Raw genomic sequence first — 12,026 nt, 5'->3', positions numbered from 1 at the left:
TAATTCATTATAAACATTATGTTTGTTTTAATGACAATTTACATCAGGGCCATAATATAGTCATTAAGATAAAACGTGATTGTTACGCATTATTTAATATTCTTTTATCAATATATTTTAAATATACGTCAATGCTTGACTTTAATTTTGGATAATGGTTAGGAACTTCGGTTTGGATTTCATTAAAAAAAAGATGAATTGGATTGAAGTTATTTCCATGTTTCTTTGTCATATACAACCTGATTAAAACACAGATCAATATTTTGTTTTGTTAGTGGATCATACCTGTATCAATGTTTTTAGGGTCTAACATATCTCACTTAACATGTTTTCCTTTATTGTTAACATCATTTTAAGGATTGTGACGATTTATAATTAAATCAATAAATCTGTTCTAGTTTTAAATCCGGGACATTGACAAATTCAAAGGCAAGGTAATATACGCCCACTGACAGCTTTGATTTTAAGTAAGAATATTTGGCAATACAGTAACAATCACCAGTATGAAATATTCAACCTTCAGTCATACACTTGTATATGTATGTACAGTCTGGATAAACAAAAAAAGACTGTTTGACCTTTCTTGATCCGCCACTCATTGAAATTCAGCTGGTAATTTTCTTCTAATTTAGCTAATTATGAATTAATTATGGACATTTGAGACAAAGTGGTATTTTTCCAAGTCATATGACACCTCAATTTTCAATTCATATAAGTATTAGCATTTTCATTTTCATAAATGAAAATAAGGGAACCCATCTTTAAAACGACAAAAATAACATTTTCTTGTGAGTGCGGCGATTGTTAACTTGACGGCAAAAAGTGGGTTATGATTTTAGACAGCTCATCTTTTTTATATTTGTAGATAATCATTATAATCATTAATTATTCAAATATATGTTGAAAAATCAATTAAGACGTATTGAAACGTAGGACAGGGAGAAAAATATCATTTTTATTCATTTAAATCCGATTAAGCCGATAACATCTATTGTATATTCAATACACAAAGTTTACTACAGAAATACATTTGATTAAAACATTTGAACTTTTAAAAAACTATGAAAGCCTTGGAAGGCCTACAAGTCGTTTTTTGTTTGTTTTTTTTCTGTATTTTTTTTATGTTTGTTGTACACCAACTGTCTGAGCCTACATCCCCTCCCACTATTATATATTTGAAACGTGTTTCACTGTAGCAGATGAACCTGGCCTGATAGACCAAGATAAGAAATATGTAGGAATTTTAGGTTGAAACATTACGGTCAAGTAATGTTACGAAAGCACAGGCATGTAGGCGTAACCTCTAGAGAGAGAGTAGACCTTATTGATGTTCCTCAATTTTCAAACCATCTAATCAAAACGCATCTATATAATTATTTGTTTTGTAAATATGAACACACAAACATGAAACTCGTGAAAATTCATATGAGTCTGGGCAACCTCTCTCATATGAGAAAAGTTGTTATTATTGGTTTAAATTCTCCACTTTTCACGTTCTCCATGTTCTCACCATTTTATTTATCAGAGTGCTTGGCCGAAACGACGTTTTATACAACGTCTGATACGAGTAAACGCCACCTTAAATTTGTCACAGACAAAATCATTAAGTCCTATCTAAAGACCAACAAAGGTGAAGTGCAGCTGTATGTTAAGCTATAAGATAATCAATGATATGTCATTTATTTATTGTACAAATGTAAATACTCCCATATGTCTAAATGATAGGAAAATGGACGGGTTGGTATCAAATCCAAATCAAAACCACACTGACCGATCCAACCGGAAGTTAAAATATACGAACGATTTGCTAACGCTGCTTATGTGATTTTCATGGACAAAAATTTATGAATTTGGAGAAATGAAAAAAATGGCTATATATTTATTTTAAAGTCACTCAACCCATGCAAAAATCAAAAATGAAATGAATTGGATTGAGTTTTACGTCTAACTTGTCTGCACCATAAACACGGGTTACGCCATGCAGGGTGCATTGAGAGAAATTTTGTCAGGACGGCGGCTTTTCTATTTCCAGTTGTCGAGGGATCTTGCACAATATGCAAAATATTGCCAATATAGTTGGCATATAGCAGTTTTCTGTGTCCAATGCCTCACTAAGGTCACCAATGTCGATTACATGTATGAAAGATATGAACTCTTATTATATCCTCTTTCATCTAATCTCACTTTGTCTACAAACTCCAGTGTATGGGGCAATATACCTTAAGCGGATTCATTGACAAATGGAAATCTTCTTCATTGTTTCTAAATTTCTTCGTTCTCCTCGAAACTAACATCTTAGAGTTCTGACCCTTCCTTGGTGGAATGGACGCTATGAGTAATTGATCATTTATATCATAAATTAGGTCAAATATTCAAGTTAGTCAATAAGGAAAATTTTAAAGGTTTGTTCACTTATCTCATTTCCTTGTGTTTGTCGGTTTTGTCTTTTTGTGATGATTATAATAGACATCAAAATGCACATTGCATGAATTTCTGAGAAATTGGGATTTATTCCTGTTATATATTAACTATTCATGGATAAAGTAAAACACGACTTCAGTAAGCCATCGTTCTTCGCTTTATCCTTTCAGTAAGTATTTATATTTACCACTTTCAGTAGTCTCGAGAAACACTTACAGGATTTTCAGTTACCTTTTCAATGCATTTTTAGTTACCACTTTCATTAGTCTCATTCACCTCTTTCATTAGTCTCATTCACCACTTTCATTAGTCTCAGTTACCACTTTCATTAGTCTCAGTTACCCCTTTCATTAGTTTCGGTTACCTCTTTCATTAGTTTCAGTTACCTCTTTCATTAGTCTCAGTTACCTCTTTCATTAGTTTCAGTTACCACTTTCATTAGTCTCAGTTACTTCTTTCATTAGTTTCAGTAACCCCTTTCATTAGTCTCAGGTACTCCTTTCATTATTCTCAGTTACCACTTTCATTAGTCTCAGTTACCACTTTCATTAGTCTGGGTTACCGCTTTCATTAGTCTCAGTTACCTCTTTCAGTAAGTATTTTAAGTTACTTCTTTCAGTAAGTATGATCAGTTACCACTGTCATTATTTTGTGAGTATTTTTAGTTACCACTTTCAGTAAGTATTTTTAGTTACCACTTACAGTAAGTATTTATAGTTACCATCTTATGTAAGTATTTTTAGTTACATTTTTCAGTAAGTATTTTTAGATACCACTCTCAGTAAGTATTTTTAGTTACCACTTACAGTAAGTATTTATAGTTACCATCTTCAGTAAGTATTTTTAGTTACCATTTTCAGAAAGTAATTTTAGATACCACTCTCATTACGTATTTTTAGTTAACACTTTCAGTAAGCATTTTTAGATATCATGTTTTTGTTAGGAAATATTATCAAATATAATTATGATTTGACTTTACATGTGTAAATTATCAGCATACTGGCCTTGATAGAAATTTGTATAGTCTTTAGAAAAGCTTTGTTATCTGAAGCGCAATTGAATAAAAATCGATTGTAAGGAATAGATTTGTACGGGATAAAGATGTTATCAGGTGAAGTGGGTGCCTGGTACGAAGCATGTTGTGGTATTATCGATATAGTAGACATTAGCAGAATACTTGGAATTCGCACTCGAAAACCACGCAGACATGATTTGTTTCTACTTTTCATAACCCGGATACCGTACATTGTCTATTCCACGTTTAAGATATTCGAACTTCAAGATGAATTATCGAGAGGATTTTAAATTGTTGCCTAGGATGCTGTCACTCTGAAATCAATTAGCCTATAAGCATAATCACTGGAACGTATATCTTTCCTTCACCAGATTTTTCGTAGAAACATATATTTGGATTGGTCGAACTATGATGTACGAAAGGGCTAATCCCGGGAAAATCCAGAATACGAAGGCGGTGAGGAACAGTTTAGGTGAAATGAGAATTATGATTGATTAATTATAACGTAATAGATGAACTCAAAAGTGTCCGATTTAAATGATGTTAATTATATGTCCCCAAAAATCTGATTTGAACTTCTTTGCCTATTATTATGGCATCTTGGACGAATTAATAATGAAATATGAACATGTCTTTTTATTTAGAAACCAGAATTCGGCTGTTTGTCCGGTTCATTTAATTTGCCAAGCAATAACACAGAAGAGAAGGAAGTGTTACGTTTACCACATCCACAAGGACTTGTTAGTGTTATCGTGCTATCTTAAGGATACTCCCATTTGGATTATAATGGACCGGGAAATGTCATAAGAGAACTATTTAATTATAAAGTTATTATGGTAAATACTGTGTACCGCTATTAAAGGTATTGTACCATTAATTTTTGTTGAAATTTTGATGTATATCATATAAAATACCAATACACTAATATTAAGCACGGACAAAGATGGTGGTCGAAGTCAAGTTAAAACAAAGTGAATCGATTAAAATCGGCGAAAATGTTAGTTTAAGAGGTTTCTGGAACGTCCAAATGATATCGACTCCCAGGCCTTCATTTTTTAAACCATAACAATAGGCCCACAAATCTTAACTTAAAATTAAGACTGGGTTGTTGATAACTATGAGCTATTGTTAAACGAAAAAAAAAATCAATTAAAATTTGGTACTGCATCACCTGTTTGCTTTAAAAAAAACTATATCATACCGATATTGCAAGCACAGTTAAGGAAACCGTTATGTTATATAGAAAGTAACAAATCTATCCAGATCTGTTATTTTGTTTAGGACTATACTCTCATATGATAAGCTTGCAAAGCGATCGAGATTTTCTATCTATTCTATACGTGTAGTTAGTCTGTTATTAAGAAGCGGAAGTGGTTCATTTATTACTAATGCTGTCATCACTTCTGACAAAACATTCAACCAATTGCAGATAACCAGATGTAGGCAATTTACTTCGAAAAGTGACACAGATTGCTGCTATCAACGGATAGAAAAAAAAACTTAAGACGACCATGTTCTATATTTAACAAGAGAAATTCTAAATCAATATTTTTAATTCATATTGACACAATTCAATTCAATTGATCATTTTTCTTGAGATGCAATTTTCAGAAGCAAATTGATTGCATTTGAGTTCATTTACGTATTGTATATGTTTCAGTACAAATCATGATTGATCAATTTAAAAACATGAAATTATTTCGATTTTTTTATTAGATCTGTTGAGATTCGACACCAAAGGTATTCATTAGTAAACTAACAATTAGGATAGAGGAGTTCAGTTATAATTACTACATCAATGAAATGATTTTCCGGAATGATATAAGCTATAATTGCTCTGGTTCCTCCCAGACTCTGTTTTTCTTAATTGATAGAACATATTAATGGACAGCAATCAACTAGAGCAAGTAGTAAGAATCTAAATAAAAGCAAGACAACGATTTCGGGTCATTTCTATCAGAGACATCAACGACGTTGCATCATTAACTAAGTCTGGTAATTAGAAGCATTCATTGGAAATTTGTGATTCTACTTCGGAAAAATTTCCAAGGTGATTGTTTAGGGCGTGAAACGAATTCAGACTGATCAGAACCCTTTAGTTTCTTCTGAAATTTGCATTTAAGTTATCGTGAATTTCACCAATGTACTATGTGAACTATGTTTCACTTTTGAATTGCCTTCATCCGTTGTTCGTGTAGTCGATAACCGGAAATATTATATCAAAAACTGGTAAGTAGAATAAGCAATATACGCCAAATATATGTATCTTTACGAATTGTTTTTATATCGAAAACATCACGACTCATCACAGTCTCTGGTCTAATGTTCTGAATTCTCAGATCTAAAGTATTGAATTTGGAGTGAGTGGGAGAGTGTGAGAGTCAGTGAATGAATGAAATTGTGTATTTTCTAAATAACATCGTCAATGGCGTCACCAGTGGGGAATCAGGGTGCATTTGCTCCCCTAGATAAATGGTTTGCATTCCTACTTCATTTCTTATTGAAATTGAAAATTTGATTTCTATACGTTTTCGCCCCAATATGCATAATCATTTCAATTTTTCGTTTATTTTCGTGAGAGAACGCTCTCCATGATAGGCGTGCGACTGTGACATTATGAATTCAACATCGAGAGTTGTTCCTCCATTAAGACTGTTCCCCGGTATTAGGAGGCTGGGAATTCCACTGATGACTGCTAATGAAAACAAGCAACGCCATGAACTGTGCAATGAAGGAAATATTGACAAGACAATAACATTAGTCAACTCTTTTCAGTTCCACATCCTGTTTAGTTTCTTATCCAACCCCTACTACATGCGACTAAACCTGAACCCCAGCATACCTTTACGTTAGTTATCAAGCATCGAATTCACCGAGCTGATAATCATGTTATCAAAGATTTACAACTAAACATATGCCGATATTTATGGTATTGATCATCGTAATTGTTCAATACTTTCAGTCCGATGTATGAATATCTATTATCCGTAATATAATAACACTAATTAGCCCACAATATCATTGTTAACTACCGGTTAGATTGGTGCGATTTGGATAGGTAACCACTACCAAACTTTTCAGAATGAAAGTCTGACAATCGGTTCGTCTTCAATAAATGTTTTCTCTTACACAATTGGTTGCAGGATTTCTTAATTATATATTATATTAAGTTCGAAAAAAAACCATTAACATTTAACAATAAATCACTCTGACCTATAAATTATTATGTATATTTTCTTGAACCCCGAAGAATGATCTTTTGGTCACATGTCAATATTCAAACTACTGCTAAGTAAGCATGCAACAGGGTTTTAAGGAGAAATTTTAAATATCAGCCGTCAAGTTGTATGAATATGCTTTATGCTTTTACCTGTGATCTTAAGAGATAAGTTTTGAAAAAATACAAAACATAAAGCCATATTTAGTAATTTGATGATTTATTGTGCAAGGAATAAATGGCGGATAATATTTGGAGGGGGGGGGGGGAATCAAATTACTTTCGTGATCAAAAGTTGTATTCCGAGAAGCATTTAACACCGAATATACGTTTTGAATGCACCCTAAATTAAAATAAAGCTAGTTGTTCTACTAATGCTGTAAATAAAATGGAAACAGTTCACTTACCATCGCATAAAATGTGTAGAACTTGAATCTGTTTTTCAAATGTTTAACAAATGTTTTAAAAATCTTTTTTAAAGAACAAAACTTGTTAAAATTCAAATAAAGTTACGTCCCTTGAACTGTACAATGATAGAAAAATTTCATTTCACTTGAGTCCAAAGAGTAGCATGTTTGCTTCATTTGTTTTTTTTTGTAGGTCAAAATATTATTTTTGCTCAAATTTGTGAAATCTATAGAGATGTATCCCATAACGTTTCTGAAAGTTCCGTATAATTATTTTTAGTACGACAGAACTTTACGTAAAAGGTTAGGTAACCTTTAAATGATCGTTATGCTTTTTGCAAGCTGTTAGAAAATTATAGTACGGATTTGAGTAAATTAAACGCCTAATTGCAGAGAAATGTTTCTCTTAAGTTTTCTGAAGATTTCATATAACGAGTCATTATAAACCCAATCACCGAATTAGTTCAAACTGCTTAAATAACAATTAGTACTCTCAGTTTTTAATTAACCCAAATTCAGTTTGATCAAGTAGATGCATAGATATAAATAGCATACTTTAGAAATATTTTTAGGTATAATTTACGACGTTTTTGATAATGAAAATGTTTTTAAAAAAAGCGGCAAGCCCCTTTAACCACAAGTTTTGTTCTTTAGATAACGGTCACCTGTGCCACCCCGGACTATAAACCAATATTTTGCATGTTTTGCCATTTAGCAAATGTAAATGTATGTTTCTTTCTAGCCCTTTTCAGTTATATCCGTCTTTGATTTTATAGAACTTTGGTATTTGTTTAATCTTACTAACAGCATCATTTAACCATCATTGTTACTATTTTCAGATTATCTCCAAACACAATCGTCATGTCATCAGCATTATTTGAATCATTTTCTGAACCAACGGCGTCAACAGAGCCAGAAGTTTCATTCTCAGAATCAGCATTAGAAACAACCCCTGTTCCGGAAGTAGAGCCAGAGGTAGAAGCAGAGGCTTGGCCAGAACCAGGACCAGAATGGAAAGTAGCCTTTGTCGAGTGGGGCGTTGCCTGGCCGCTCCATGTTTACTTTTTCGCGGCAGCGTATCTATTAATAGCATTATTTGGACTCTTCCTGATAGTATCTATTGTAATGAATCGATCACGTGGTGGAGTCAACAAGACAACCGTCATGCTCAATTCCATGATCAGTTTTTTCGCACTGACCAGAGCAACGGGTCTCTTTGTCGATCCGTATTCAGGTAAAACGTGTACGGTCCCCTTTATGGCATCTCACATGGTTTGGTCAATAGGAATACCTGGCTTAACCGCATCTTTCAGCATTGTCCTACTAATTCTGTTGGATACCACCAAAATGGAAATTGCACCTCCCAAATTTCAGAAGCTGTCAGTAATAACAGCTATTACTACCGTACATATGGTAATTGTAGTAGCTACAGATGTTTTGGTCTACTTCTATGGAGCTACCTTGGAATTGTTACTGGTATTTTGTCAGATGTTATTTGTACTCTATGGTTTCTTGGTATCCATTGGCTATATGTATGTTGGAATCAAAATTAGACAGAACACCTCAGCTTCACATGAAACGAAAGGTGAGAGGTTTCAAATTTTGATTTTGAAAAAGCACAAATCCTACCCTCAGATGGTAAATGTTATGGTTTGGTAGGGTTTTGATAAAACTGGTTAGCACATGCTTCCGATATTAAACTATTTTCACTGTTTAAATAGTACTCAATCCTAGAGTGATATAACAACATGCTTCAGGTTCTGTTTTAATATTTCAAGCTTTTTTTATGTATACGGGTTCGATCATAGGGAGATGAGTTTCCTGGTGAATGGTTATGAGAGACTGCCCTTAATTGGGCAACAATGAAGATACGATAGACATTTTTGGGCCACGTATTCTCGAAACGGTCTTAGCGCTAGGGTGTCCTAGAATCAATGTAAGAAGATAAGAGCCTAGGAAATCCTAGCGCTAAGATGGTTTCGATAATATGCGACCAGAGTCCATCTTCAACCTATTAAGCTTCTGAGTCGAAATAAAAAAACTCCACTGTGATCAGTACTCTGGTGGGTTTCGGTATAGTGAGACAGGTATAGGCTGGTGATGTTCTGGCTAATTTAGCATCACTTATCTATAAAATTTACCCATATTCCAATACAATAACTAGAAAGGGAACAAACGAAGATTTTCCAAAACGCAAATGACCAACAGTCCCCCAATAACGGTCCCCCACTCATCGAGTTCAGCCACTGCAATAATAGTAGTAGTATAACAATACCAATTCACGCAGTAAATATATAATCAATTTGATGTTCGTCCAAGAAAATAACACGATATTGTGGGTTGGTAAACGCCCAAGATTATCACCCGAGTATTGGCTCATCTGGAAATTATTATTATACTAATTAAAAAACATAAATATCAAAAAAACATTATAATCATTTATTATGTTTCTTTTAAAATCGAATTCTAATTTTTAAAAGTATTTTATCGCAAATCAATGAATTTAATAACATTATTTTTCGTAAAAGTCAAGACTCTTTGCCACTTTTGTCAATGCATAATGTGTGATTTCTTAGTTATAATTATATTTTCAAGTTGAGAAAGCTCTTCAAATATCGTACAGTTAGACATACTTCTATCGACTCTTTCTATTAAGTAATTAGGTAATAGGTAGTGGTTTAGAAATCGGTATATTGAAAAAATGACAAACGAAACAATCTTTAATATCGTTATGTTTACAAAAGAAATAATCATTTGTGAAAAATAACAACTTTTCAGGTTCACTATAGAACTCTGTCTACATGCTGTCCTTTGACGAAACCTCGAAGTTGGCATTGATCTTTCCAGTATTATCTATACCCATTTACAGCTGGATTTATTGGAATAATATTGGCAGTTTATTTTACAGCCTTTCTGTCCAGCTCTCTAATTATTTGTATTCACAGGCGTACAATCCAATCAAATCGCTGCATTTCGTGATACAGATTGCTTCACTTACAACCTTTCACGATACAAGAAAGGTGACTATTGTAGTCAAGGTATAAGAACGAAGCTCGTAATACCATTGTGGAGATGTATTGGTGCTTACTCATCACTAGTTAGTACTATAGATAGGATGTGGCCTTATAGTGATTTGTATGAAGCTAACTATATGCTTAAAGTGGACAGTCGAGATCTTAGATGAGTGTTATGAAAGTTGAAAATGAAATTTTATGTTTTATTTTTCAGACCCAACATCAAAGAGATTATTGAGATTAACCAAATCAATTTTCATCTCAGCTTTTGTTGCCATGGCGATGGCAATAACCAATTTATATGCGGCAGTAGATATATTCGGTGTTTTCAGTCCCGTCATGATCGTAGATTCCTGGGATTGGTGGATACTCCAGACTTTTCTGCGTATTGAGGAAGTGGCTGCATGTATTCTGGTACTCTCTGTCTTCATTAAGGTATCACCAACAGAAACAGTGCGGGGCTTCATTGCAGAGATGTGTTTCAAAACCAAGCGCTCTAGTTCCGTAGAGCCGTTAACCAACGAGGAAAGTTGCAACCCGACAATGATCTCTAAATCCAATATTGCTTGGTCAGAGAAAATGTAACATCTCAGTTTGCATCTCAGTCTAAAATCTTTTCTTATTGTCACTTTTGGTGGTTACTTGTTATATTCTCAACCCGGTTCTCGTCCTAGTTAAGAATTAAACCACAAAGTTGTGTCTCTGGATAATCTTTTATTCTTCCGCTAAGCATACAAACTACTGATTCAGCAGCGATGCTCTTACAACCTTCACAGGCTACCCCATTTGATAATTTGCGAGATTTCCGTACAGCTAAAACGAAGAAAATTGTTAGAAATTATGTTTACTTCCAATATTTTACAATGATTTGAGAAGTGATAGTAATATTTCGATCTAAATATAGTTCCCAGCTTTAGAGACTTTGAGAGTACACCTGGCACATTAATGTTACATTGTTAATATAGGTTTCGAAATTATATATTTTATTATCATTTTGAATCCAAATATTGATGAATCGCTGGAAAATCAACAAATGAAATAAAATCTTACAATTAACAAATAACAATTAACAATGAATGATTTACAACTGTTAAACGAGCGAACGTGTGCAACAACAGCTCGATTGGAAGACATTTTTGAATTTTATTCACTAGATATGGGTAATGTGATTTGATATTCTAAATTCAACCTGTCTTGGTGTAAGATTTGCTAAATAGCTCTAGTTCTGATTCGCCTGTATACTTTAAATATGCTGAGAATAAAGCAAAAACTTTTCTGGAAGGAATTTTTGATAACCTGGATTCAATGGCTTAAAGAATGAATAACATATCCGTAGCCTATGATGGCATGCAATCCTACTGTAGCCTAGCTAATTTGTTCCCTTCAGTTGAGCAAACAAGCTTTTACGAACGTAATCTTATACCTTGACTGCAATAGCCACATTTGTAGTATCATGGAATGCAGCAATTTGATTGGATTGTACGGTAAAGGATAAGTCTATCATACGTCGCCAGAACGACTGTAAACTTTCTGGCTTCACAGAATTTCTATTGGGGCTCTCATTGGCTGTATTCGCTAGCGTACAATCCAATCAAGTCAATGCATTGACAAACTTTCATGATACAAGAAAGATGACTCTTGCAGTCAAGATATAAGACGTAGTTCGTAATACCTTGACATTGTGACATGAATGGAGATGGGCTACGCAACACAGTATGAAATGGGGGAAATACGCCATGACAGCGGCATTAGCCTACTCATTTTCTATTTCCAACTGTCGAGGGATATTTAATATTCGGGCACTTAGTTAACTATTTTTTTTTATATCAGTCAGTCTGACCTGCATCAAAGAAAAATCATTTTAAAACTTCAATTATCGTTTTAAAACTTGTTCAAACAATACCCAATACCCTTTTCTGCTCCTGTCCCCAAATAACAGACGTGGATATCGA

Source organism: Lottia gigantea (assembly GCF_000327385.1).
Source record: "Lottia gigantea unplaced genomic scaffold LOTGIsca_32, whole genome shotgun sequence".
Classification (NCBI taxonomy): Eukaryota; Metazoa; Mollusca; class Gastropoda; family Lottiidae; genus Lottia; species Lottia gigantea.
The sequence above is the reverse complement of the archived record's forward strand: the minus strand, read 5'-3'. Positions refer to the sequence as shown.